The 26099-nt window shown below is 47.2% G+C and overlaps 1 protein-coding gene across 1 annotated transcript in view; it reads right to left on the bottom strand.

The window, feature by feature from the left end:
• Positions 1-26099, bottom strand: part of CLSTN2 (calsyntenin 2) — a 573838-nt gene that overhangs the window by 470375 nt on the left and 77364 nt on the right. The window lies entirely within an intron of this gene.

Raw genomic sequence — 26099 nt, 5'->3', positions numbered from 1 at the left:
TTTCTCTTATAGGATGTGACATCCCTGTTCTGGAATCAAGAATTCCCATTGGATGCCCCTCCATAGCACTGTCCTCCCCCTCGTGGCCCCACACACCCTCTCTTCACTCTGCATATGACTGGAACTTATGCAGTTGCCTCAGGCCATCACCAAGAAAATGACTTATAAATTTCTAAGCACTGCAAAGCTATCTCCAAAACAAAGACAGAGTCTATCGACTTGGGATTCTCAATGTTAACCCCTATGCACTGGTTTTATGCTTTCTGTCAGAACCTAGAATTGTTTCTAATATGGAATCATATACATTTGATAACATTTACAAAATCCAAATTTACTCAGCAGTAATTGAAAGTGCTCACCGGTGAAGTCTTGAAAGCCTGCATCCTTTCAAGCTGTTAAACAAGGGACATCTTCACCAACACGTTATGGTAAAGCTAATTATTCCAACCTCCTTCTGTCTAAACAAGACTAACGGCTCAGTAGCTTAGGCACTGCAACCTTCTGATCCTGATTCCTTTAAGAATGTGCAGAGCAATATAGATCATCTCCTCAGGAAAAAAAAATGTATATTGTTACCTATGCATGTGCACGTACACACACACACACACACACACACACACACACACCCAGAGAGATTAATTAGCACATAAAAATAATTTCGTATATTTCCCAGTCCATTAGAAAGCCTGAGAATCCTGAAGAATGTCTGCCTTTCTTCTTTTTCTAGTCCATTGATTTATTTATTTAACTGATGGCCGCCTGTTTCACTGATGGGAATGGTATTGAGTGCAGGATGATAGTGGTATTTGTGTTTACTTCTCTGCTCCCAAGTTCAACTATCAGGTGTTTTGCACACATATTGAAAATGTGCTAATGGCCTCTGGAGGAGAAAGTTAGCTAAATGCACCGTTGAAATGGAAAAAAGCCATTCTTGACATCAAAAGCAAGGCATAGTAGAAGAAGAAGGTGCTCTCATCTCTGAGGCCAGCTCTTGGCACATGATAGATGTTCAATAAACATGCTGTCGTTGTGAACTTGTTGTTTTGAGGGGCACAGTAACAAATTCCTGCATGTTCCCCGGTGAGTTAGTTTGATCCTGTCACCATGCAATGACCCATCAGTCTGCACAGGAGGACTGTGCAGTATTACTGTCCTCAAGCTGTCTCAGCGCATATTGTCATGTTTATGTGTTATCCACCGTATGCCTGTCCTATTTCTTTTTTTTAAATATTGAAACAACTCTCTGAGGTACGTATCATATTCCAACTTTAAAAATAAGAAAGCTGGGGCTCAGGAAGGTGAGGGGCTCATGCTGGCTCATCGCCTGACAACTGGTGCAGCCAGATTCAACAGGGACTCTCTCACTCCAATGTCCTTGCTCTATCCCAAGGGCCCGGCTGCCTCTGCCATCCCCACAGCACTTTTCACTTTGCTCACACACCAACTCATTTCTCACCAACAAACCCAGAGGGGTATTTTGTTACCCTCAATTGCCATCCTGTAAGTGGAAACTGGAGGGGCAGTGAGACTGAGGGATTTGCCCAAGGTCATGCAGACAGCTAGCAGTGACTGTGCAGCTAGGAGCTGCTGCAGATCCTACCGGATGTCAGATGCCCAGCTGGCAGGGAGGGGTGCACACATCTCTGCATCCCTGTACCAGCTTTTGACCACCTGGTAAAAATAGCTACTGGCCCTAGGATCATCTAGTCTTCATGGATGCAAAAAAAGAGCAAGAGAAAGATCAAACTCAGGTAGACCTGTAAGAAAAGGCTACCTGTGAAATATATTTTTAATAATTTATTTTTTTCTCATGAGTAAATTTATAGGCCCACTCACCCCAGCAAGTGATTCATTTTGCACAGATAGAATTTTCATGGCCGGTCTATGCAATATTTCCAGGGATGGCATCTTCCTGGGTGGTCAAGGTGTCCCTCCCACTTCAGCTTGTGTTTGACTTGGGTACAGAACAGCTTGTCACAGTGTCCCCAGTGGTACAGAGCATTAGGAATGGTCAGTGGTTTGGCATCCTGGAGTATGATCTCCCCATTTCCACAAGGGCCCTGAGGTCCAAAAAAAAAAAAGGAAGGACTTTCCCAAGGTCACACAGTCAATCATGCAGTGGCTAAGGGCACACAGCCTCCTCTGCATCCCGTCTTTGGGTTGGACTAATTGTCTGACTTTGGACAGGCTAATTTAAGCATCCTGCAGAGCTCCTGGAGACAGAATCACCTCAACTTGTGCAAACTTCCAGCTGCCTGACTCCAACACACAGCTAGCTTCTGAGAGCCCCATCCAACTGAGACATAGCAGCAAGCCTAGCTCTAACTAAAACCTTCTTAGTCTGTGTCCTCTCCATCACACCAACTTCCAACGCCCGCCTGCAGTCCCTGCTGTCAACAAATGCCTGGAATGAGAAAACTACAAATATTCCTCCATATTCAAACCCAGACAGGTGGGAAGAAGAGAACGTGGATGTGTCTCCCAAAACATAGGCTACTTAACTATCGGAATCTACTTAGTTTCTGAGAGTTAGGCAGCAAGGCAGCAAGAATTTGGCTACCCATGGATACCAGCCCTGTCTCAGAACATTTACGCAACCCTATTAATCTCCAATGTTTGGACACCAAGAGTCCAGGTAGTGAGGGTCACTTCCCTGAAAGACTTTCCAGTGGTCACAAGGACTGGGATACCCAAGGCTCTTCCCTTTGCGTGCCCCAGGTGAGTGCCCTTTGGTTGATAATATGACCAACAGAAACAGAGTCCATCCCACACTGGCTTCTAAGAGTGCTGCTGCCAGTCTTTCAGCTCTGTTTATTTAAGGTCCCTGAAAAACAGCACTGTGCATGGATGTCTTAGGGCATAGCATGGTCAAGACGTTCCTTGGGCAACAGATGCAAGAGGGAGTGTGGAGACAGGGGCGTCTCCCAACTGCAGGGCCCCCATGAAAAGGGCCAAGAAACAAAGGATCCATTTGTCTGGGGCTCCTCTTTCCCGCAGCCTAATTTATGCCTCAGAGCCAGTACGCCATTTCTCTTGACTTTAATAATGTGTCCTACCAAAGGGAATTCAAGGCAGAAGATACTAAGGATCTGCCATTTTGGTTACTTAGTTAAAATGTTGTGGGGCAGGGAAGGCATTTTTTAATTAACATTTCCAAAAGGATGTTAAGGAATTTTGATTTCAGTTCCATTATCTCCAACCAAGTGAGGGAACCATTTTTCTTGGTAAGGAACTGCAGAGAGCTGCAGGAAAGCGCACCTGAGTGGCTCTGTGTCCTCTGGAGCTGCTTCCTCTATGTAAAGACCCAGGGGACCACAAGTTCTCCACAGCCTTCCCCACCCCAATTTTCTCTGGGTCTTTCTTCCACTGACTGCTGGGTAACCTAGAGCAGGTCCCCTGAACTCATTAAAAAACAGGGAAAATGAAAGCCACTGGGGTGAGGTGCCCCCATAATCCATATGTCTCTGCCCACTTCTTCACCTCCCGAGATGCAGCTAGCTCATCATTGATCCAGCTTGGGAAGAGTCAATGAAAAAAGAAAGAGTAGGAGCTTTGGGCCTAGCCATCCCGGGGAATGGATTCTGCCTTACACTAGAGGGATACTACTGGGGACTCTTCATGTCCCTATCTATAGTGGGTAAAATGTCACACATCTCATAGGAGGGCTGCCAAGGATGGTGGGACACATGAAGTGCACGGTACCTAGCCCTCAGCAAGCCCTCCAGACAAGACAGGAAGTTTCTTCTCTGAGCTTCTGTGGCCATCCCCCAGCCTGCTGTCCCTGCTGGAAAACACAGCAGCTGGCACTGAGCTTGATCACTGAACAAAAGACAGAAAATGTGGGGCCAAGGTGAAATGCTAAGAGGACCAGCTGAAATGGTGATCTCTCGGAAATAGCTTTGGCTCTTTTGAACGCAGCCTCTGAGGACATCTGCTGCATTCTGGCAACTCTGAAATTCCGTGATGTCTCTGACTGCGGTCTTTGGAGATCTCTGTGTTTGGCTAACCCCTGGACGCAGCGGGATCAGCACATGGAGAGTAGAAATTCAAAGTCATACTAGAGGGATCTGAGGGGAAATCATGACGCCAACACAGGAGATGACAATAACCTCAAACTCGAAAACCTGGGGGGGAGGGGGACAACAGAAAATTTGTAACATTTTAGACAGCAGCAATTTTAGCATCACTCATCTCTGTGTGCTGTGCTTCTGTGCACTTTTTATATATAGGTTTCCCTAAGCCCAGATCCCCTCACCAAAATCGTAATCCATTCAGCCAAAGAGTTTTGGAGAGACTGTTATGAAGGCTTCATTGTGCATTAAAAAAAAAAAAAAAGAGTTCAAAATTTCAAACCCTGAAAATTCACCTGTAGGACCCAGACCTTGCAGACTCGAGCCAGACATCCCTATGGGTTTCTCTGATCCCTCCCCCATACCCCATATCCTTTAGCGATCTAAATTTAAATGTTAACTTAAGATCACATACATACCATATGTATCCCAGACTTTTAGTCACAAAACTCATCATTTTTTTTGCTCCTCTTAAAATATAAAAAAGTAAGAGAAAATATCAAAAAGAATAGAATTTCTTTTCAAAAATCTCCCATTTATTCCAGACAGCCCTTATTTTCACTCCAGAGACCCTGAGAGAGATTTTGAAAAATGTATTGGATTCTCAGAACCTGGATCCTATGAGAGTTTGGGGGGCAGGCAGAGAAACGAGGAAGTAGGTGATTTTAAGACAAAACATCAGTATGGACCAGAAGTGACCCCACCCGACCCATGGTGCGATTGTAGGACAAAGGCTCCAATGTGTCCTCAAGTGTCACTGCTCACCCTTTGGGAGTTCATCACAGCTGCCCAGACAGAAGCCCCCGTTTGGAACATTCTTAAACTCTTCCCCTCAGCCAATGCCCCACAAGCCACCAGCCCTCCTCAAAGAGGCAACCCAGGTCCCACCCTTCCCTATCAGGCATGCACCCCAGGTCTCCTGCTGAGCTACCCAGTGGCCGAGCACCCCTGCACTGTCAGCGGGAACACGGGACTGAGGCTCAGTTTGCAGTCAAAGTTCAGTGGTTACCCATCAGCCTGGCTCTCCCTGATCCTGTCCTCTGACTTCCATGTTAACAGAATATCACTCTCGCCTGCATCTCATCTCTGGGATGAGAAAACCTGGGAGATACACTCATGGAGGACATGCAGGACATCCTGGACCCTCTGTCCCCCGTTCATACTCCGCGGGCATCTGCCCGGCCTCTATGCTGAGGCTGGCACTCCTGTTCTTGACTTTTCTCATACAAACCTCTACCCCAGATTTCTCTTTCTGTCTTTGTCTTTGGAACATGGAGATGATCTTGGGAGGACACGGCACACTGTACCTGTGCAGGGCTACATCTCAACACAGGAGCCCGCCTTCCCCTCTCGGAGCCCTGCACCTCCACCCACAGCCCTGGGGTCAACGCTCATGGCCTCCTCAGGGAGGTACCTTGGGGTTTGGGAGTCTATATGAAGCTAAAGACAGCTGCCCTTGTGCAGGGGAGGCTCCAGCACCTGAGAAGAGGGGTCACCAGGCCTGCAGGGGCTGCCCACAGGTCCCAGTGTTCCTCTTCTCCTACCTGCTGGGAGTGGACAGGCCAGTACACACTTCCACTTGCTGTCCCCATCCTGTGCCAGGAAACCCAGGAGTCCTGGGGATGATCATCATGGTTGAGAGTAGACTCTGAGACTTTGGGAAGGCCTCTTGGATCACAGTAGCTGCTACCACCCATGCCTATGCCAACCCAAGCACAATCCTCACTTTCTACACACACTGTGGAGGGTGATGCAACAATTTCACTTTTCGGCTCAGAGAGTGAAAGCAACTGGCTGGAGGATTAACCAGCAAGTCAGTGGCAAACCTGTGATTCTAGTCAGGTAACGTGCCATGACTCCTACCCTTGACCACCGGGTGAGCTGCTATCTGCCATGTCCCCTCCTTCTCCTCCCTTCTGGGATAATTATCTCTGTGGAGGCAAAATTCCCACAGCCCAGGTCTTGTTAGCAAGAACATGAGCTGCAGCAGCTCCTTTCCCATGGAGAACTCTTGGCTCTGGAGGCTTGAGCAGCCACAGTGTTCACCCATGTGCAGGCTCCAGACTGGACATCAGGTTCTTGGGAAGGTGCCTCCATATGGATTTGGGCCGGCAAACCCAACCAAGCAGTCTGCTCTAATATGCCCGGGTTGCAGTAAAAACCATCACAAATGGGTGGCTTGCAACAACAGGAATTTATTCTCCAACAGTTCTGGGGGACAGGGGTCTGCAATCAGGATGTTGGTAGAGCTACACTTCCTCTGAAGGTGCTAGGGGAGTATCTTGCCATGTCTTTTTCTGCAGCTCCTGGTTTTCTTGGCTTGGAAATGCCTCTACCTTCACATGGTCTTATTCCTGTGACTTTTTTGTGTGTGTGCCAGGGATTGAACCCAGGGGTGGACCTTATCCACTGAGCCACATCCCCAGCCCTTTTTAAAAACATATTTTGAGACAGGGTATTGCTGAATTGCTTAGGGGCTCTCTAAGTTGCTGAGGCTGGCTTTGAACTCACAATCCTTCTTCCTCAGCCTCCCGAGCTGCTGGGATTACAGGCATGTACTTTCTCCTTTTATAGAGACACCAGTCGTTAGACTTCGGGCCTCTTCATCCAGTATGGCCTCATCCCAACTAGTTACATCCATAAAGACCCCCTTTCCACACTAGGCTACCTGCTGGGGTTCTGCGCTGGGGAACTGGGAGAAGACGCTACTGAACCCAGGACAGAGTCTCAAGGTTAAGCCTTTTCTTGTCCCTGGCTGCTACTGTCTTGCAGTCACTGAGCTAGGCAGCTTGAAGGGAAGGCTTGCAGCTGGCCTTGAATCTCGGCTGGGATTCTACAGGCTGTAATTCCCCAGGGAGAGGTGATCAGCCCACAGTGGCTGCGTGACACAGCTTCGGAGTCTCTCTTACACCTTTTGGGCTCAGAAGCCTGGGCTGCCCTGGAGGGTGGGAGGAAGGTGGCCAGCCCTGACACAAGTCACAGCATCCTCTCTGGACACCTTGGTCTATAAATCTAGAAGTTAGCTCTTGGATCTGACACTTGTGACCTTGAAAGAGTGAGCTAGTGGGGAAGGGGGGCCTTGCCTACAGAGAGCGTCACCCCAGCCCACCAGCCCTGTGGGGTCCCCTCGCAGTGGGGTCTCAGGGCCCTGCGGGGGAGGACTTCTAAAGAATAGTGTCCACCACCTCCTTTTCTGTCCCTGTGACCATCCGACAAGGAACAGGAACAGCTCAATTCCTCAAGCCCACGGCATTCGGTGACAGCGAGGGAGCAGAGAAAAGATGGCCCTTCTATGAAGGCAAATGTTCTTGTCCATTTAGATTTTTCCACTTCCCGAGCCTTGGGACACATTCAGCTCATACACACCCCACACAGCACAGACAGAGTGGGGTGATGTATTTGCAAGTACTTCCATATACTATTTATTTTACCTACTGAAATATCATTTCTGTCTGGGAAGGATATTGGGTATGGTCGGCTTTTATGCTCTGGGCACTTTCCCCCCCTCACAAAACCCTTCCCTATAAATCTACGGCCCACGGCCTGACTTCAGAAAACACTTTAATAGTCCCCAACTCCTATGTTTTCCATAGCAATATATCCTCATGTCAAGAATACTGGAGTGCTGAGGCCTGAATTCATCAAACAGAACTCATCAATACCCTGAGAGTGGGGTCAGGAACTTCATGGACTCCTGCCCCACGGGAGGGAGGTAGGGGTGAGGGGAGATCCCGGTGAGCAGAAGGACCCACCAATGCTCCTCTCAGCCCTATCTCTAGCATCCAGCAGTCACTGGGAGGGAAGGACACAAGGGACCAATTTCACTATTATGCACAGCAACCATGGATCCTCAACACACACCAAGCTTCCTTTCCTTACCTGGCCCCCATCAGTGTCTCGGTCCCCATTCCCTCCCATCTTGAAGCAAGACTGAGTTCTGTCTTTATGCCCATAAAGCAAATCTAGCCTCAGAGAGGACACCCAGCAAGACAGACATTACTGCAGATTTTGAAGGGGACCTCAGTATCTGTCACACCCGAAACATCTTATGAATCCTCCTTGTATCTCTCATCAGATGCTCCACCTCTCTCTCCTCTTCCTCCTGCATTATTCCTGATGCAAACCTTCCACACCATCTATCCATCAAGAATAACCCCTGGGAGGTCAGAAGCAACCAATTGCAACATTAATTATTGCAAATGCCTTATAAGTTTGGGCCAGTATTTTTTTAGTTTGTTCTGTTGTTTCATTTCTACAGATGGGAAGGCTGAGGCTCAGACAGGGTATATAACTTGCTGAAGGTCTCAGAGCTCAATAAAGAGCAGCTCCAGGATTCAAACCCAGTTTCTCCAGACTCGTGCTCCTGAACAACGTCAGTGAGACACTAGCCTATACTTCCACCACATTTGTGAATGTTTTTAAGGCCTTCTACTAGATGTACACACCTTTGGTGTGGGTCAGAATAGCCAGGAATAAAGTTTGCCGAGCAAATTTCTAATGTACCCAACCTCTAAACAGACACCAACATACTTGAGAGACAAAAAGTCACTTTCAAAGTTTCAAAGTTCCTCTTTACAAACCAAAATATTGAAAGCTAAAGAAAATCAACTAAAGAATCAGCAAGTTTCCTGTCCGGAGAGAACTTAAACAAATTACCAGCTCCCCCAGGGCCTTACCATCTGAAAAATGAAAAAATGCCCAGGGTGGGAAAGGTGGCACATGCCTGTAATCTTAGCAGCTGGGGAGTTTGAGGCAGGAGGATCAAGAGTTCAAAGCCAGCTTCAGCAATGGCAAGGCACTAAGCAACTCAGTGAGACTCTGTCTCTAAATAAAATACAAAAAAGGGCTGGGGATGTGGCTCATGGTCGAGTGCCTCTGAGTTAAATCCCTGGTACCACTCCCCTCAAGAAAAAACAATGTCCAAAATCGACTATGGCTTGTTCCAGCTTGATGATTCTTATTGTAGTTAAAATAATTGCACAATCCCAAGGTTGATCCTGAAGGGTGGAGTTCTTGGCATTGGGTACATTCATTTAACAAAAATGGCAGTACTTAGTGAGCACCAAATATGTGCCAGGTGCTTGATGTGCCGTGTCTTGGGTCCTAGGATGATCTTACAGATCAGAATTTCCATCCTCATTATATGGATGACAAAACTGAGAGTCCAAGTGACTGTCTTGAGGCTATGAGCTGAAATTGGAGCCCAGAACTCTCTAAATCATAGTTTATATCTCTTCACCACCAGGACCACAGTGAGACTCAAGATGGACTGCCCTGTTCTGACAAGGAGCGGTTGTAGAGAGCTCTGCCCAGCCAAATTCAGAGCCACAGGAAGGCTGTTAGTGAGGATCCTCCCCTCAGGGGCTAAGGGCTGCACAAAACCCATTGAACACCTTCAATGTCACCCAGGGAAAGAAAACCTCACTTCACAAGGAAAAGGACATCCAGGGGGATCTTTCCTGTGGGTCAGTCCAGGGCTCCTGAAGACGAGAAGCCCACTGCCCAGGCTGCACATGTGTGAAAGGAACACACACAGATGAAACTGTCCCTGTGCCGTGGGACCACCCACTATGGTGCACTCCTACCACCGTGCTTCATGCCATTACCATCTTGGTAGTAACAAAAAGGATGTGGCTGGTACCTTTGGGGTGGTGAGCCTTCCCAGGCATCCTCCCTCCCTGAAGCCTCACCATTCTCTGAAGCAGATCATTACTTATCCTCACTTTGCAGATGAGACTGGAGCCCAGGTTGGCTAGGTGCTATAGTGGACACACATCCCTCAGATTTCTTGGGATGAAATTGTAATTCCCAGATTCATGTGCTGATGGTATTTGTGAGCAGGGCCTTTGGGAGGTGACTTGGATTAGAGAGGCCTTTAGGGTAAGGCTCTGAATGGGACTTGTGACTTTATAAGAAGAGGAAGAGAGACCTGAGCAGCTACGCCTGCTCTGCCTAGCCAGATGGTGCCCTCTGCCATGTTATGACACAGCCAAGGCCTCCACCCGATGCTGGTCTTATGCTCTGGAACTTTCCAACCTCCGCAACCCTGAATTAAGCAAACATCTACTCTTTATAAATTACCTTGCTCGTGGTATTCCATCATAGCAGCAGAATACAGACTAAGACATTACGTTCTGGAGTTAGCAGAGCAGGGGGCAAAGACAGGCAGTCTGGCCTCAACATTGAACCTCCTGCTGGCTGCCTGGAGGTCCCCTTGGACTGTAGAGAGTGAGGAAGGTGGCACCAAGGCCTACAGGGGCTGAGGTTCAGTGAGTCCAGGCTGAGAGCCTTCCTTTTCCTGAGAGGCAGCAGGGCCCCAGGTGAGCAGGGCAGGGAAGGTGGGAAAGAGACACAGGGCATTGAGGGAGACGCTCCTGGTAAACAAGGAGTCTTCAGGGAGCTCTGAGCTGCCACAGAGGCATCTGGAGCCAGGGGGAGCTCCTCCTGGGGCAGCAGACTCAGCTTTAGCAGCAAGAGCTGCCCCAGGGGCCTCCTCTGCCTGGGCCCTGCTGAGGGAGTGAGAGTGCAAGTCAGGGACTCAGGGCAGCTCCACCCCTGCAGGATCCTCAGGTCTGCTTTCTGCTCTTTTTTTTTTTTTTTTTTTTTTTTTTTTTTTTACAAATGGGGAAACAGGCTGAGAAAGAGCCATGGCTATTCAGGACCCAACATATATCTGTTAAGACCCAAGAAAAAACATGCTTCCAGGGCTGGGGATGTGGCTCAAGCAGTAGCGTGCTCGCCTGGCATGCGTGCGGCCCAGGTTCGAACCTCAGTACCACATACCAACAAAGATGTTGTGTCCGCCGAGAACTAAAAAATAAATATTAAAAAAAAATTTCTCTCTCTCTCTCTCTCTCTCTCTCTCTCTCTCTCTCTCTCTCTCCCTCTCCCTCTCCCTCTCCCTCTCCCTCTCTCTCCCTCTCTCAAAAAAAAAAACATGCTTCCTGGGTTGGAGGGGTCCCCACCTGCTCTCGGTGGCTTTGCATGGCAGTTTTCTCGTTCTGAATCATTGTGTTCTCTGTCTACTCCCCACATTCAGGTTCCCTGTTTGGACAATGATTGAGACAGAAGCAAAAGACTCCCCCACAACGAGACCCCAGGCTCCTCTGCCATGGTGCACCTGGCGGTGGTGATGAGGTTGCACTGGTGAAGTTGGCTTGTCCCTCCCCCCATTATGCCCACCCCCCATAACTCACCTGGCTACAGCAGCAGCCACCTTCCTTGTGGTCCCCACCCTGAAGGGGACCCCACCTGCAGGACAACCTCTCCTCTCAATGTCCTGGGCCTGGCTCCCCTTCCCCACAGAGTGAGACCTGAGAATCTAACCCACTGAACTCGAGGGAGTGGTATGATCAGGAGTCAAGGTGGAAGGACCAGGGGCCCAGGAGGAGGGTCCTCTGGAACAGGTCTCCCAGTGGGGAGGAGTGGGCTCTAGGGACAGCTGAACCTCTTCTTCCTCATACTACCTCACTTTCCTCACCTGTCCAGCACCTTTCCTACATGCAGAGGTCAGAGAGGGCTATTGAGAGCTCTGCCCAAGGAAGGGGCTCCATCCCATGCATCTGTTCGGAAAGGCCAGTTCTGGGCCTGCCTGGAGAGGTCCATGACCTAGCCCCATGGGGCCAGCCCAGCATCACACTGAGGATGACCCTTCCTAAGATTCTACAAGTCTCATCAGCATTGCTGTTAAGTACCACCACCACCACCCCCACCCACACTTCCACTCCACTTTCCACACAGCGATGCTACGAGTACTTCTGACAGAAGTCACCCCCTGCTTAATGGGCCCTGGTACTGCCATCACCTCCAGAGTGGCCCGTGAGAACCCTTACCCAACAGCCCTGCCCAGCTCACAGTGCAGACTCACTTGCCTCTGCTCCATGTCTCCTGGTCTCTCTTTCAGCTCCAGGATGCTTGTATTTACCCTCAGTGTTATGCATCTGGAACTCTCTATTCATCTCTCTCTCTGCAGGAGATGTCCCCTGGTCACTAAGATCTTGGCTCAGTTACTGCCCCTTTTGGTCAGATAGCACAGGGCTCATCATTCTTTTCTATAGACCCTTTCTGGTACCTCCTCATGAACCTATTTCAAGGCTTTCTCTGTCTGTCTGTCCAACCGACAGTCCTCCGGGAACAGACGCTGCAGAGTTCAGCTCTGAGACCATCCGACTGGCCAGAGTACAGGACGAAATGAGCTTTGTAAACATTTGGGGGCGTTATAAAATATGTAAAATAGCCAAGAAAATCAATCACAATTTTAAATGATGCTCCTCAATTTGGCCATGACTAATCACTAGCCTTACTTTAAAAAAATCTCACTTAAAAATAACTTAGAGCCCTTTTTGCTACTAGTCCTCAAACAGAACGTTCCATCAGCCCAGGGAAAGCAAGCCACCTGCTCACAAAAGTGGACCAGTCCACAGAAGCCGCCTCCTCCCCCTCCCTTGTATTTGTATGGCACAGGAGCTCTCAGACAGCAGGCAAGCCATGGGCCACAGGTCGAGGAGACAGGGACAGCATGTTGTTTATATAGGAGAAACAGTTCTCTCAGGGACTCTTATCTGCCCACAGGATGACTCAAGCCCTCTGTGGCCTATGCTTCTCCCCCTTACCCCAGCAAGCTGCCAGGCTTCATTTGAAGTCCCCTGGGAGAGTGAAGGGCCACTAGTGGAGAATCTTGGGGTTCCAGAACCTCTGTGCTTCACTTATCTCGGTCAGAGTTCCCTAGGGCATCCCACCACTACCAGTGACCCACCTCCCCAGGCTGGACCCAAAGTTTCCAATATTCTTTTTTCTCCCGTCAAAATTGCTTGAGTGTGTCACGTTCCTCTCGCACCTTTCTAGATGGCATCTTGCCAGAAGAGCTGTCCACGGGCTGCCTGGCTGAGCAGGTTACATGTCCACTCTGGGCTTTGTATTCCCAAAGTGTGCTGGGTACCATCTTCTCACTTTCAATATCCCAGGACTCCACACTCTAATCTGAACAAAGCTATTAACAATGGAGAAAGACTCGTGGGGCAGCCCTCTCATCTGGAGTGTAACAGGGGTCCTCCAAATAAATGACTTCTTATGGGTGGAATTTCAGGGACAGCGGCATGTGAGGAGTAAGAATGTTGGAGCTGAGAGGACCTCCCTCATATCATTGCGAAATAGGCACATGTGCTTCTTTAATGGTCCCAAGAGCATTAATCGAAAACAAGCCCCAGCCTACAGAGACACATTCCTACACAACCCACCCGAATGGTATTATAATGTCCGGTACATCCCAGAGCCCCCCACTTGACAGGACAAGCTTCCTACAGGACGGGACTCGCTGGTGTCTGAGAGCTGAGTATAGGGTGAAGCAAGCCTGGGTGGGCAGGGCTGCACCTATGTTGACCTGGCCTGATCTGAGTGCCTCCTACAGGTGTACACATGCTATTGGATTCCACTTCTCCCAGGGCTCCGTGCTGGATCTGGCCTCCCTAGAAGCTCCAGATCCTGTCTGCCTGGAAGAGTAGGAGTGCGCACCGGGGCAGTAACTCAGAGTACTTAAAGACAGTGCAATCGCATCATGGCGCTCAGGAGGCTGGGGCTCCTCTAGCTCAACACGATGCCTCTCCTGTGGATGGAGACCTGGGAAGCCACAGCTCTGGAAAGCATTTAGGGCATCAGATGGGAGAAGCATCAAGCTTCACATCATCAAAGTTATTGTCTCGCAGGGGAGTAGTTTTTTCTCCGATTTGTATCTAAATACTAGGTGGAATGAGCACCGGGTGGAGAAGGGAGCGTGCGAGCATTTAAGTCATTTATAGTTTACATTTTTACGGCACAGCAGAGATCAGCATCCATTTTCCAATTGCAATTAGTAGACGGAACAATCTGCCAAGGCTTCGTGTAAATTGTGCCTATTAAAAGAGTCTACACCATGCAATGATTGATCAACACCAAGGATTTATTCACTGAGCTAACAGCGGTTTTTACTTTTGCCATTACCCAGGGTGATCCATAACAATTTAGATAATGTACCCAGACAGATGCATTTATAAGCCGGTGTCAGAGTCCTGTCTTCAGCCTGGTCAGTCTGGAGGAGGAGGAGAAGCTGCTGCTGGCTAGGACAGAGAGCCCAGAGCCTGTCTGGTTTGGGGTCTGCCTTCCCAGGATGAGATGCACCCTACACCCAAAGGGTAGGCACAGGGACCAAGCTGCTGCCCACCCTGAGCAGCACACTAAGCCTGCTGCAGGCAGTTTCCTTACTCTCCTCATCTGTTACTGGTGATAAGACAGTTGTTGCGGGGGGTGGAAAGAGAGGGATTTTGAAGCTAAAATGAGATACACGGTGCACGTGTGCGGGTGTATGTCCTTTTACCTAAGAGCGTGCGCTCATGCACCTGGGTGTGTCACGTTCCTCCAGCACCCATGGAAAAACCCCCTCTTGCATAAGCAAAAAGCCTCTCCCCTTTGGTACTGGGTCTTTTCACAGTCTTTATTTGTTTTTCTTGGCTGGCACCAGATGGTATTTAACACTTCTGCTGAGTTCTGGTGACAGGTGTTGAATGTTCCCTTCTCGGCATTACCAGTCTACTCTGTCTGTGGGTTCTTGGGTGACAGACCTCAGCAGGAGTGCATGCTGGGAAGGCACTCCCGATGGCTGTCCCACGGGAGATGTGCTCTGTGAAAACACAGACGAGTTCAGCACACTCCACAGGGTTTCGATGATCTCCTCCACACACACACCAGTTGTTCCCGTCTCCCAAATTTGTGCTCCTGGGCAGCTCCTTCAAGATGTGACATGCCCTGCAGAAAATTCACTGCCCTCCTGACCTGCTTTCCCCGGCTTTCACACTTTCAGGCAACCCGAGCCAGGAACTGACTCCCTCCTGCATCCTTCACACACTGGGTCCTGGTTCCCTGAGGCTCTTCTACCTACATATTTCCCCACGTGGACCCCCCCTCCATCCCCACAGCTGCCACAAATTCATCAATTCCCACTTGGATAAATACACCAGTCCCCTGCTCTCAGTCTCCCCACACATCATTTGACCTTTCCCAGAATCTGTCTAAAACATAAATCCCATCATGCACCTCCTCTGCTTTAAATTCTTTAGTGGTTCCTGCCAAAATCAGGATGGGGTTCAAATTGCTTTGCCTGGGAATATATCTGACAAACATCTCTTTAAAAGACCTGATTATGCCATCTGTATTAGTCTGGGTTTTTCAGAGAAACAGAATCAATAGGGTGTATGTGTATGTGTATGTACGTGTGTATGCACGCGCGCGCGCACACACACACACACACACACACACTTACGCACAGGAGGTGGGGGGGAAGGAATTTGAAACTGAGATTGAGATGCACTTTTAAGGAATTCTGTCTTGTGAAATGGTGTGCTAGCTATGGAAACATAACTTTGGGACAGGTTTCTGCTACCCAACCCCATCCTCAATTTCCACTGGGTTTCAATTGATGATTTTTTTACTTTATGATGGTACAAAAATCATACACACTCAGTAGAAACCATGCTTCAAACCTTAAAGTTGGATCTTTTCCTAGGTTATCAATACTCCATTTCCAGGCGGGGCAGAGCAGCAAGCCACAGCTCCCAGTTAGCAATCGAGGGTACACAACCAATACTCTGCAGTGTGCAGTGATACTCGGTAGTTGAAGTTCATTTTTAACTTAAGATGCTTTAATTTACAATGGGTTACTGGGACATAACTCTGGTGTCAGTTGAAGAGCATCCACAGTTATCACTGATCAGAATCTAGTCCCTACTGAGTGGCAGGCCCTGCCTTGTACATCTGACCTAGAGTACGTGTTGTAGCTGGGGCTGGGGGTCCTACAAAGCCTAAGGTAGAAATCCAGCTGGAAGCAGATAAGGTAGGTAGCAGGGGCCTGTCCTGAAGTTACATTTCAGTAGCTAGCACACAATTTTTACTTAGGTTGTCTCCTTATCTGGTGTGATTTGGGGAAAAGCCCAAAGAAGATGAAAGGAACAAGGTTCTAAGACTCTTCCGGATGGAAAGTGCTACTATTCTCACACCAAGGGTCTTCCTCTGCAGATGAAGAACACCTCACATCAATGGTCCCTCAAGATTTCATGCGCAATAACTGGGAGCTCAGCCTGGACCCTGAGCCAACCCACAGACTGCCCTCTGCCTTTTCCCCATCTCCTCCCCAGAGAGTCTCCAATGCACCCCAAGTCTCTGAGCTCTCAACCAGTGTTCTGCCCAGAGTGCAGGTGAGGCCCAGGCCCAGATAGCTTCTGCATGGGTTACTTATTACAGCCAGTCCCCTACACACATTAGGGACTCCCATCAGCAAGGACAGCTAGAAAAATTATGTTCCCAGAGTAATGGCAAAATGTGTCCCCTCAGATCTGAGGACTCATCTACAGAACGTCACGTTACAACGGTAAGTGGGTTTTCACCTGGCGATGCGTCACTGTGCCCGGAAGCATCATGCCAGAGGAAAAGCATCTTCCAGACACATACGCAGGAGCCACAGCCAGTTGCTTGACCGCCACGATGGGGTGGCAGAAGGAAGGCCTGTTTTCTTAAAAAAAATATGGAGGAAAAGGGGTGATCTCTAGTTAGACTTTATAATTTTAGATGCACTTTTCAGCCTTAAAGAGCACCCCACTCTACTGCCTCCTTCTTTAAAAGACAAAACCAGCAAAAATAGACTGTACTTAATCTGGTCTACCCAGGAACCACGATGATATCTCCTTCCTCTGGCAGAGTTATTTAGGAAAAACAGACTCTGCCATAAGCCATGTGCTCATAAATATCCCAGCTGGAGGCAATAAAGCAGCTCCCAGGCCCTAGCAAAATGTCCCCCTTTGGAACACTCATCTACATCACCTGCAGGCAGAAGGGAAAGCCTGAATCACACCTGTGCCTGCCCTCGCTTGTGCGGGAGGCTCCAAGGATGAGCACCACACCCCACATCTCTTTCCCAGGTTTTACCTCTAAATCGCCACCTCCCTTGGCATGCTGGGAAGAACTCACTCCACCCCAAGGAGCCCACCCTGCACACTGCCTCCAGCATGTCTGGGCTCTGCTGCATGCTCAGCTCTACATGTGCCCCTTGGAGGTGGAGGGGAAGTTGGCCCAGGTCAGGCCACTTGAAGAACTCTGCCGAGAGGACAGATGTTAGAGCCACATGGTCAGTTTTCCCAGAAGGTCAGTAACAGGTACCTGGGCCCCACCTTTCCCAGACCATCCTCTCCCCATAGCCATGTCTATCCAACCCTTACCTGCAAATCCTCAGTGGCTCACTAGCACCACCCAAGCTTCCTGTTCCACAGCACAGAAAAACAATGACCTCTGCATGGGCCAAGGGTGTACATGGGAGGCTGTCCTGTCTGGAGGCTACTTGCCCAGATGAGGGGCTGAGGAGTCCAATCAGCATGTATGCCATCAGCTGAGATCATACTATTAGGGGCTTCCAAACATGCAGCAGTCCACAGATAGCCACAATGACACAGGGCCAAGACACAACACAGGCACTTAACTAAAAGACAGCTTTCACGAGAGTGCCCTTGCTATACTCACTGCTCCCAGATACTCTAGTCTCTCCTGCCCCCCAACCTATCCTATCTTTTTTTTTTTTTATTGATTATTTATCGCATTACATAGTTCATGATATATCATCTTTCATACATTAGACTCAAATTGTGCTTTGAACTCCCATTTTCACCCCAAATACAGATTGCAGAATCACATCTGTTACATATTCGCATTTTTACATAATGCCATATTAGTGACTGTTGTATTCTGCTACCTTTCCTATCCCCTACTATCCCCCCTCCCCTCCCCTGCCCTCCCATCTTCCCTCTCTACCTCCCCTGCTGTTGTTCAATTCTCTCCCTTTTTTTTTTTCCCTCCCCCTTGCCCCTCATAACCTCTTATAATTTTATGTATCCTTGAAGGTCTCCTACCATTTCCATATGCTTTCCCTTCTCTCTCCGTTTCTCTCCCCCGATTCGTCTTTGTTTACTGTAGTCTTTTCCTCATGCTCTTTCTTCATGTTCTGTTCTTAGTTTTTCTCTTTATATCAAAGCAGACATTTGGCATTTGTTTTTTAGGGCTTGGCTAGCTTCGCTTAGCATAATCTGCTCTAATGCCATCCATTTCCCTGCAAATTCTATGATTTTGTCATTTCTTAGTGCTGCATAATACTCCATTGTGTATAGATGCCACATTTTTTTTATCCATTCATCAATTGAAGGGCATCTAGGTTGGTTCCACAGTCTAGCTATTGTGAATTGTGCCGCTATAATCATTGATGTGGCCGTATCCCTATAGTGCGCTCTTTTAAGGTCCTCAGGGAATAGTCCGAGAAGTGCGATAGCTGGGTCAAATGGTGGTTCCATTCCCAGCTTTCCCAGGAATCTCCATACTGCTTTCCAAATTGGCCTCACCATTTTGCAGTCCCACCAGCAGTGTACAAGTGTACCCTTTTCCCCACATCCCCGCCAACATTTGTTGTTGTTTGACTTCATAGTGGCTGCCAATCTTACTGGAGTGAGATGGTATCTTAGGGTGGTTTTGATTTGCATTTCTCTGATTGCTAGAGATGGTGAGCATTTTTTCATGTACTTGTTGATTGATTGTATGTCCTCCTCTGAGAAGTGTCTGTTGAGGTCCTTGGCCCATTTGTTAATTGGGTTATTTGTTATCTTATTGTTTAATTTTTTGAGTTCTTTGTACATTCTGGATATTAGGGCTCTATCGGAGGTGTGGGGGGTAAAGATTTGTTCCCAGGATGTAGGCTCTCTATTTACCTCTTTTATTGTTTCTCTTGCTGAGAAAAAACTTTTTAGTTTAATTAAGTCCCATTTGTTTATTCTTGTTGTTAACTCTTGGGCTATGGGTGTCCTATTGAGGAATTTGGAGCCTGACCCCACAATTTGTAGATCGTAGCCAACTTTTTCTTCTATCAGACGCAGTGTCTCTGATTTGATACCTAGCTCCCTGATCCATTTTGAGTTAATTTTTGTGGATGGCAAGAGAAAGGGATTCAATTTCATTTTGTTGCATATGGATTTCCAATTTTCCCAGCACCATTTGTTGAAAATGCTATCCTTCCTCCATTGCATGCTTTTAGCCCCTTTATCAAATATAAGATAGTTGTAACTTTGTGGATTAGTCTCTGTGTCTTCTATTCTGTACCATTGGTCTACCCACCTGTTTTGGTACCAGTACCATGCTGTTTTTGTTACTATTGCTTTGTAGTACAGTTTGACCTCTGGTATCGCTATGCCTCCAGATTCACACTTCCTGCTTAGAATTGCTTTTGCTATTCTGGGTCTTTTGTTTTTCCATATGAATTTCATGATTGCTTTGTCTATTTCTACAAGAAATGCCATTGGGATTTTGATTGGCATCGCATTAAACCTGTAGAGAAGTTTGGGTAATATCGCCATTTTGACAATGTTAGTTCTGCCTATCCATGAACAGGGTACATTTTTCCATCTTCTGAGATCTTCTTCTATCTCTCTCTTTATGGTTCTGTAGTTTTCATTGTATAAATCTTTCACCGCTTTTGTTAGGTTGATTCCCAAGTATCTTATTTTCTTTGAGGATATTGTGAATGGAGTGGTTTTCCTTATTTCCATTTCCGAGGTTTTGTTGCTGATATACAGGAATGCCTTTGATTTATGCGTGTTGATTTTATAACCTGCCACTTTGCTGAATTCATTTATTAACTCTAGCAGCTTCTTTGTAGACTCTTTTGGGTCTGTTAAGTATATTATCATGTCATCCGCAAATAGCGATAGTTTAATTTCTTCTTTTCCTATTTTTATGCCTTTAATTTCTTTTGTCTGTCTAATTGCTCTGGCTAGTACTTCGAGAACTAAATTGAATAGAAGTGGTGATAGAGGGCATCCCTGTCTTGTTCCAGATTTTAGAGGAAATGCCTTCAGTTTTTCTCCGTTTAGGATGATGCTAGCCTGAGGTTTAGCATATACAGCTTTTACAATGTTGAGGTAAGTTCCTGTTATCCCTAGTTTTTCTAGTGTTTTGAACATAAAGGGATGCTGTACTTTGTCAAATGCTTTTTCTGCATCCATCGAGATGATCATGTGGTTCTTGTCTTTAAGTCTATTGATGTGGTGAATAGCATTTATTGATTTCCGTATATTAAACCATCCTTGCATCCCAGGAATGAATCCTACTTGATCATGGTGCACAAGTTTTCTGATATGTTTTTGTATTCGATTCGCCAGAATTTTATTGAGAATTTTTGCATCCAAGTTCATTAGAGATATTGATCTGTAGTTTTCTTTCTTTGAAGTATCTTTGTCTGGTTTTGGGATCAAAGTGATGTTGGCCTCATAGAATGAATTTGGAAGAGCTCCTTCTTTTTCTATTTCTTGAAATAGCTTGAAAAGTATTGGTATTAATTCTTCTTTGAAGGTTTTGTAGAACTCCGCTGTATAGCCATCTGGTCCAGGGCTTTTCTTAGTTGGTAGTCTTTTGATGGCTTCTTCTATTTCTTCTTTTGTTATTGGTCTGTTTAAATTGTGTGTGTCTTCCTGTCTCAATCTGGGCAAATCATATGCCTTAAGAAATTTATCGATATCTTCATTATCTTCTATTTTATTGGAATATAGGGTTTCAAAATACTTTCTAATTATCTTCTGTATTTCTGTAGTGTCTGTTGTGATATTGCCTTTTTCATCCCGTATGTTAGTAATTTGAGTTCTCTCTCTTCTTCTTTTCGTTAGCATGGCTAAGGGCTTGTCTATCTTATTTATTTTTTCAAAGAACCAACTTTTAGTTTTATCTATCTTTTCAATGGTTTCTTTTGTTTCAATTTCGTTGATTTCTGCTCTAATTTTAATTATTTCTTGTCTTCTACTATATTTGCTGTTGTTTTGCTCTTCCTTTTCTAGGTTTTTGAGGTGTTGTGTGAGTTCATTTATCTGTTGGTTTTTTCTTTTTTTGAGGTAAGAACTCCAAGAAATGAATTTCCCTCTTAAAACTGCTTTCATTGTGTCCCATAGATTCTGGTATGTTGTGTCTGTGTTGTCATTTGACTCTAAGAATTTTTTCATCTCCTCCTTTATGTCTTCTACAACCCATTGATCATTCAATAATATATTGTTCATTTTCCATGTGATGTATGATTTTTCCTTCCTTCTTTTATCATTGATTTCCAATTTCATTCCATTATGGTCAGATATGGTGCATGGTATTATCTCCACACCCTTATAATTACTAAGAGTTGCCTTATGGCATAATATATGGTCTATCTTTGAGTAGGATCCATGTGCTGCTGAGAAGAACGTGTATCCACTTGATGATGGTTGATATATTCTATATATGTCGGTTAAGTCTAGGTTATTGATTGTGCTGTTGAGTTCTATAGTTTCTTTATTCAGCTTTTGTCTAGAGGATCTGTCTAATGGCGAGAGCGGTGTGTTGAAGTCACCCATAATTATTGTGTTGTGGTCTATTTGACTCTTGAACTTGAGGAGAGTTTGTTTTATGAACGTTGCAGCTCCATTGTTTGGTGCATACAAATTGATGATTGTTATGTCTTGTTGGTGGATGGTTCCTTTTAACAGTATATAGTGACCTTCTTTATCCTTCTTGATTAACTTAGGTTTGAAGTTGATTTTATTCGATATGAGTATGGCCACTCCTGCTTGCTTCCGAGGGCCATATGAGTGGTATGATTTTTCCCAACCTTTTACCTTCAGCCTGTGTATATCTTTTCCTATCATATGAGTCTCCTGAAGGCAGCATATTGTTGGATTTGTTTTTTTGATCCAGGTTACTAGCCTATGTCTCTTGATTGGTGAATTTAGGCCATTAACATTTAAGGTTACAATTGAGATATGATTTGTATTTCCAGTCATGCTTCTTTATTTATTTATTTTAGTTTGGCTAGTTTTGCTTTTTGGTTGTTTTCCTCCCCCTTTACTGAGATACCTCCTGCTGTTAGTTTTGGGCACTATTTATCAAATCCTCTTCTTGTAGTGTTTTGTTCAAAATGCTTTGCAGAGCTGGTTTTCTTGCTGCAAATTCTTTTAGCTTTTGTTTATCATGAAAGATTTTAATTTCATTGTCAAATTTGAAGCTCAATTTTGCTGGATATAGTATTCTTGGTTGGAATCCATTATTTTTCAGCGTTTGAAATACATTATTCCAGGATCTTCTCGCTTTCAAAGTTTGTGATGAGAAATCGGTCGTTAACCTAATTGGTTTACCCCTGAAAGTAATCTGCCTCTTTTCTCTCGTAGCTTTTAATATTCTCTCCTTGTTCTGTATGTTGGCTATCTTCATAATTATATGTCTTGGGGTTGGTCTATTATGGTTTTGAATGTTTGGGGTCCTGTAGGCTTCCTGGATTTGGCAATCCATTCCATCTTTCATCTCTGGGAAGTTTTCTAGAATTATTTCATTTAATATGTTGTCCATTCCTTTGGTTTGAAACTCTGTGCCTTCTTCTATCCCTATGACTCTCAGATTTGGTTTTTTTATGACATCCCATAACTCTTGAATAGATTGTTCATGGGATTTAAGCATCTTTTCTGTGTTGACTATATTCTTTTCAAGTTGATAAACCTTGTCTTCATTATCTGATGTTCTGACTTCTACTTGATCAAGTCTATTTGTAATATTCTCGTTTGAGTTTTTAATTTGGTTTATAGTTTCCTGCAATTCTAGGATTATTGTTTGATTTTTTTTTAAGATCTCTATCTCCTGGTAGATCTCGTTCTTTGCCATTTGAATTTGTTTGTTTAATTCATTTTCAAAATATACTTTTATTTCTTGGACTTGCTGTCTCATGTCTTCTCTAATATTCCTTTCCATTCGAGTTAGGTATCCCCTGAGTTCTTTCCATATCCCTGTTTCTGAAGTTTCTATGTCCTCTTGTAGAATTGAGTTGTCTTGCATTGTTTGAAATCCTTTTTTCCCTTGTTTTCTCATGTTGTCCACGTTACTTTCCAGTTCTTTTTGATTGTCGTGTTTCTGCTCTCTTCTATATATTTGTTTTGTTTCTGTATTACTCTGATGTCTCTCCTTTGTGTTGTTGAACTATGCCTGCTAACGTGGGTTCTGCTGGGAAGGAATTCCGACGTCCGAGCTCCAGTGACGACACTACTCTGCTATGCCGTGCCCCAGTCTCCTTGCCGGGGTGCCCTAATGGGGGAGTGTGAGTGGACTGTCTCTGTTTGGTTTCAGCACCCGGTCGTGGCAGGCAGGCAGACTCCCGCCGCCCAGTATCTCAGGCCGTGGGCAGGTGATCCATCGCCAGCGGGAGGGCGTTCTCCTACCGCCCAGTTACCCTGGCAGTGGATGAACTGTCGCCGGCGGGCCTGCAGTTTACAGCTGCCCAGTCACGAGAGCCTTGCCTCTAGTCTCCTGTTCTCTCCTGCTAGGCTTGGGTTCTCCTGCTAGACCAGATTTCCCCTCAGTGATGGTTCTCGGCAGTTCAAGCTATACTCTGGGCCTGTTTTGTTGCAATCTGTTTTGTTGCTGCAATCTGTCGGAGAGTGGCGGTGGGTACTTCAGCCCTCTAAGATGGTGGCCGCTGTTTGCCTTAGCGGAGTGTCCCTTGTGGGGGGCGGGGCCTTACCGGCTTCCTTCCCCGACTGCAATCCCGAACTCAGCCCGGGGGTCAGTGCGGGCTTGGGCTTGGCTGGTGGGATACCACCGTGTCGCAGCCACTTAATTCCCTGCTGACTGGTTAACCCCTTCTCTGCGGCGCCACGCCTTCTGTAGCCTCGGGGCAGGCCGCGCGTATCAGACAGCCTGGATCTCCGGGGTCACACCGTTGGCTTTTGGGATCCCCGGCACTCTATGGTTTTGATTTTTTCTGCTTGCCCCTCCCCCAGCGCTGGCTAGGCAGCTTTTGTTTTGTCCACTGATGGGAGGGGGTGTTGAGCGTCAGGTGCCTCTAGCTCCCCTTTAGTCTTTATGCAGGCTCACTCTGATACTGCCTCCCCCTGAAAAGCTAGGAGAGATTTTATGCGAAATCCCCCTAAGTTTGGAGGCTGGGCTGGGTCACACACACCTGTTTTGTTGCTGCAATCTGTCGGAGAGTGGCGGTGGGTACTTCAGCCCTCTAAGATGGTGGCCGCTGTTTGCCTTAGCGGAGTGTCCCTTGTGGGGAGCGGGGCCTTACCGGCTTCCTTCCCCGACTGCAATCCCGAACTCAGCCCGGGGGTCAGTGCGGGCTTGGGTTTGGCTGGTGGGATACCACCGTGTCGCAGCCACTTAATTCCCTGCTGACTGGTTAACCCCTTCTCTGCGGCGCCACGCCTTCTGTAGCCTCGGGGCAGGCCGCGCGTATCAGACAGCCTGGATCTCCGGGGTCACACCGTTGGCTTTTGGGATCCCCGGCACTCTATGGTTTTGATTTTTTCTGCTTGCCCCTCCCCCAGCGCTGGCTAGGCAGCTTTTGTTTTGTCCACTGATGGGAGGGGGTGTTGAGCGTCAGGTGCCTCTAGCTCCCCTTTAGTCTTTATGCAGGCTCACTCTGATACTGCCTCCCCCTGAAAAGCTAGGAGAGATTTTATGCGAAATCCCCCTAAGTTTGGGGGCTGGGCTGGGTCACACACACCTGTTTTGTTGCTGCAATCTGTCGGAGAGTGGCGGTGGGTACTTCAGCCCTCTAAGATGGTGGCCGCTGTTTGCCTTAGCGGAGTGTCCCTTGTGGGGAGCGGGGCCTTACCGGCTTCCTTCCCCGACTGCAATCCCGAACTCAGCCCGGTGGTCAGTGCGGGCTTGGGTTTGGCTGGTGGGATACCACCGTGTCGCAGCCACTTAATTCCCTGCTGACTGGTTAACCCCTTCTCTGCGGCGCCACGCCTTCTGTAGCCTCGGGGCAGGCCGCGCGTATCAGACAGCCTGGATCTCCGGGGTCACACCGTTGGCTTTTGGGATCCCCGGCACTCTATGGTTTTGATTTTTTCTGCTTGCCCCTCCCCCAGCGCTGGCTAGGCAGCTTTTGTTTTGTCCACTGATGGGAGGGGGTGTTGAGCGTCAGGTGCCTCTAGCTCCCCTTTAGTCTTTATGCAGGCTCACTCTGATACTGCCTCCCTATCCTATCTTATCCTATGCTATCTCAATCCATACAGTCCCATTTTTAAAATAATGTGGGTTGTATCCCATTAAACAGAGTGTATAACCAATCAGTGGGTCTTGGGCTGTAGTCTGTAGATCACTGGTCTGCTGGCCTTCTTGGCCTGTGTGTTGAGGGATATCAAGGCCAGGCCCAGCCCCCCTCATTTCTTGCCAACCTCCTTCACTCCAGTAGTCTACAGATTCTAACACCTTGGAAAGTCCAAGCCTCATCTCCTCCAAGTCTCCACACAATCCCTCTTGGTCAGGAGCCCTCTCTGCTTCTACACCTGCTTCAGTTCTCTGTCTTTAAACCTGCAGATGAGTGATCTGGCTACCCCTATGTGCAGGGGACCCTCATGGGCTGTGATGTGTCCTTAACTCTGTGCCCAGAGGACCATATCAGGCAGAGATGCTGGGCAAGGTTGCTGAGCAGGTTTGCAGGGGGAGCTCAAAGAGAAAGTCTGAGAGGACCAGTGGCGAGAATATACAGCAACAGCTGACAGAGCGCTTCTGTGGACCCTCCCTGACAAAAATGGTCATGACTGCAATCAGGCCTGCAGCTGCTTCAGGTGGACTGGTCTGATCAATGGGCCTCTGGCCCAATTTCCACAGTCTTGCTTCTGATTGAAAGGTAAATCAAACATCATGACCATAACTACTGATCTTCTTACCAACCCTGGTCCTCCTGTCCTGTTCCCCAGCTGGGCTGATGGAAATCCCATCCTTCCATTGCTCAGACACAAACCTGGGTGTCTCCTTGCCCCTGTCTTCTCTCACACCCCTCATGAGATCTGGGGAAAAAAAAAACCCTGTTGACTTCACCTTTGCATGCACCTGGAAGTTGGGTTTAATTCTCTCATGGCCCACACTATGATCCTTGTCCAACACCACCCTCTTTCCATGGTGACCGCACAGCCTCCTGGCCCATCTTCCTGCTTTCTACCTTCTCCCAGCTTTCAGTCA

This window comes from Spermophilus citellus (genome assembly GCF_964194105.1).
Source record: "Spermophilus citellus genome assembly, chromosome: 7".
Taxonomy (NCBI): Eukaryota; Metazoa; Chordata; class Mammalia; order Rodentia; family Sciuridae; genus Spermophilus; species Spermophilus citellus.
Note: the sequence above shows the minus strand (reverse complement) of the source record. Positions and strands in the feature narration are given on the sequence as shown.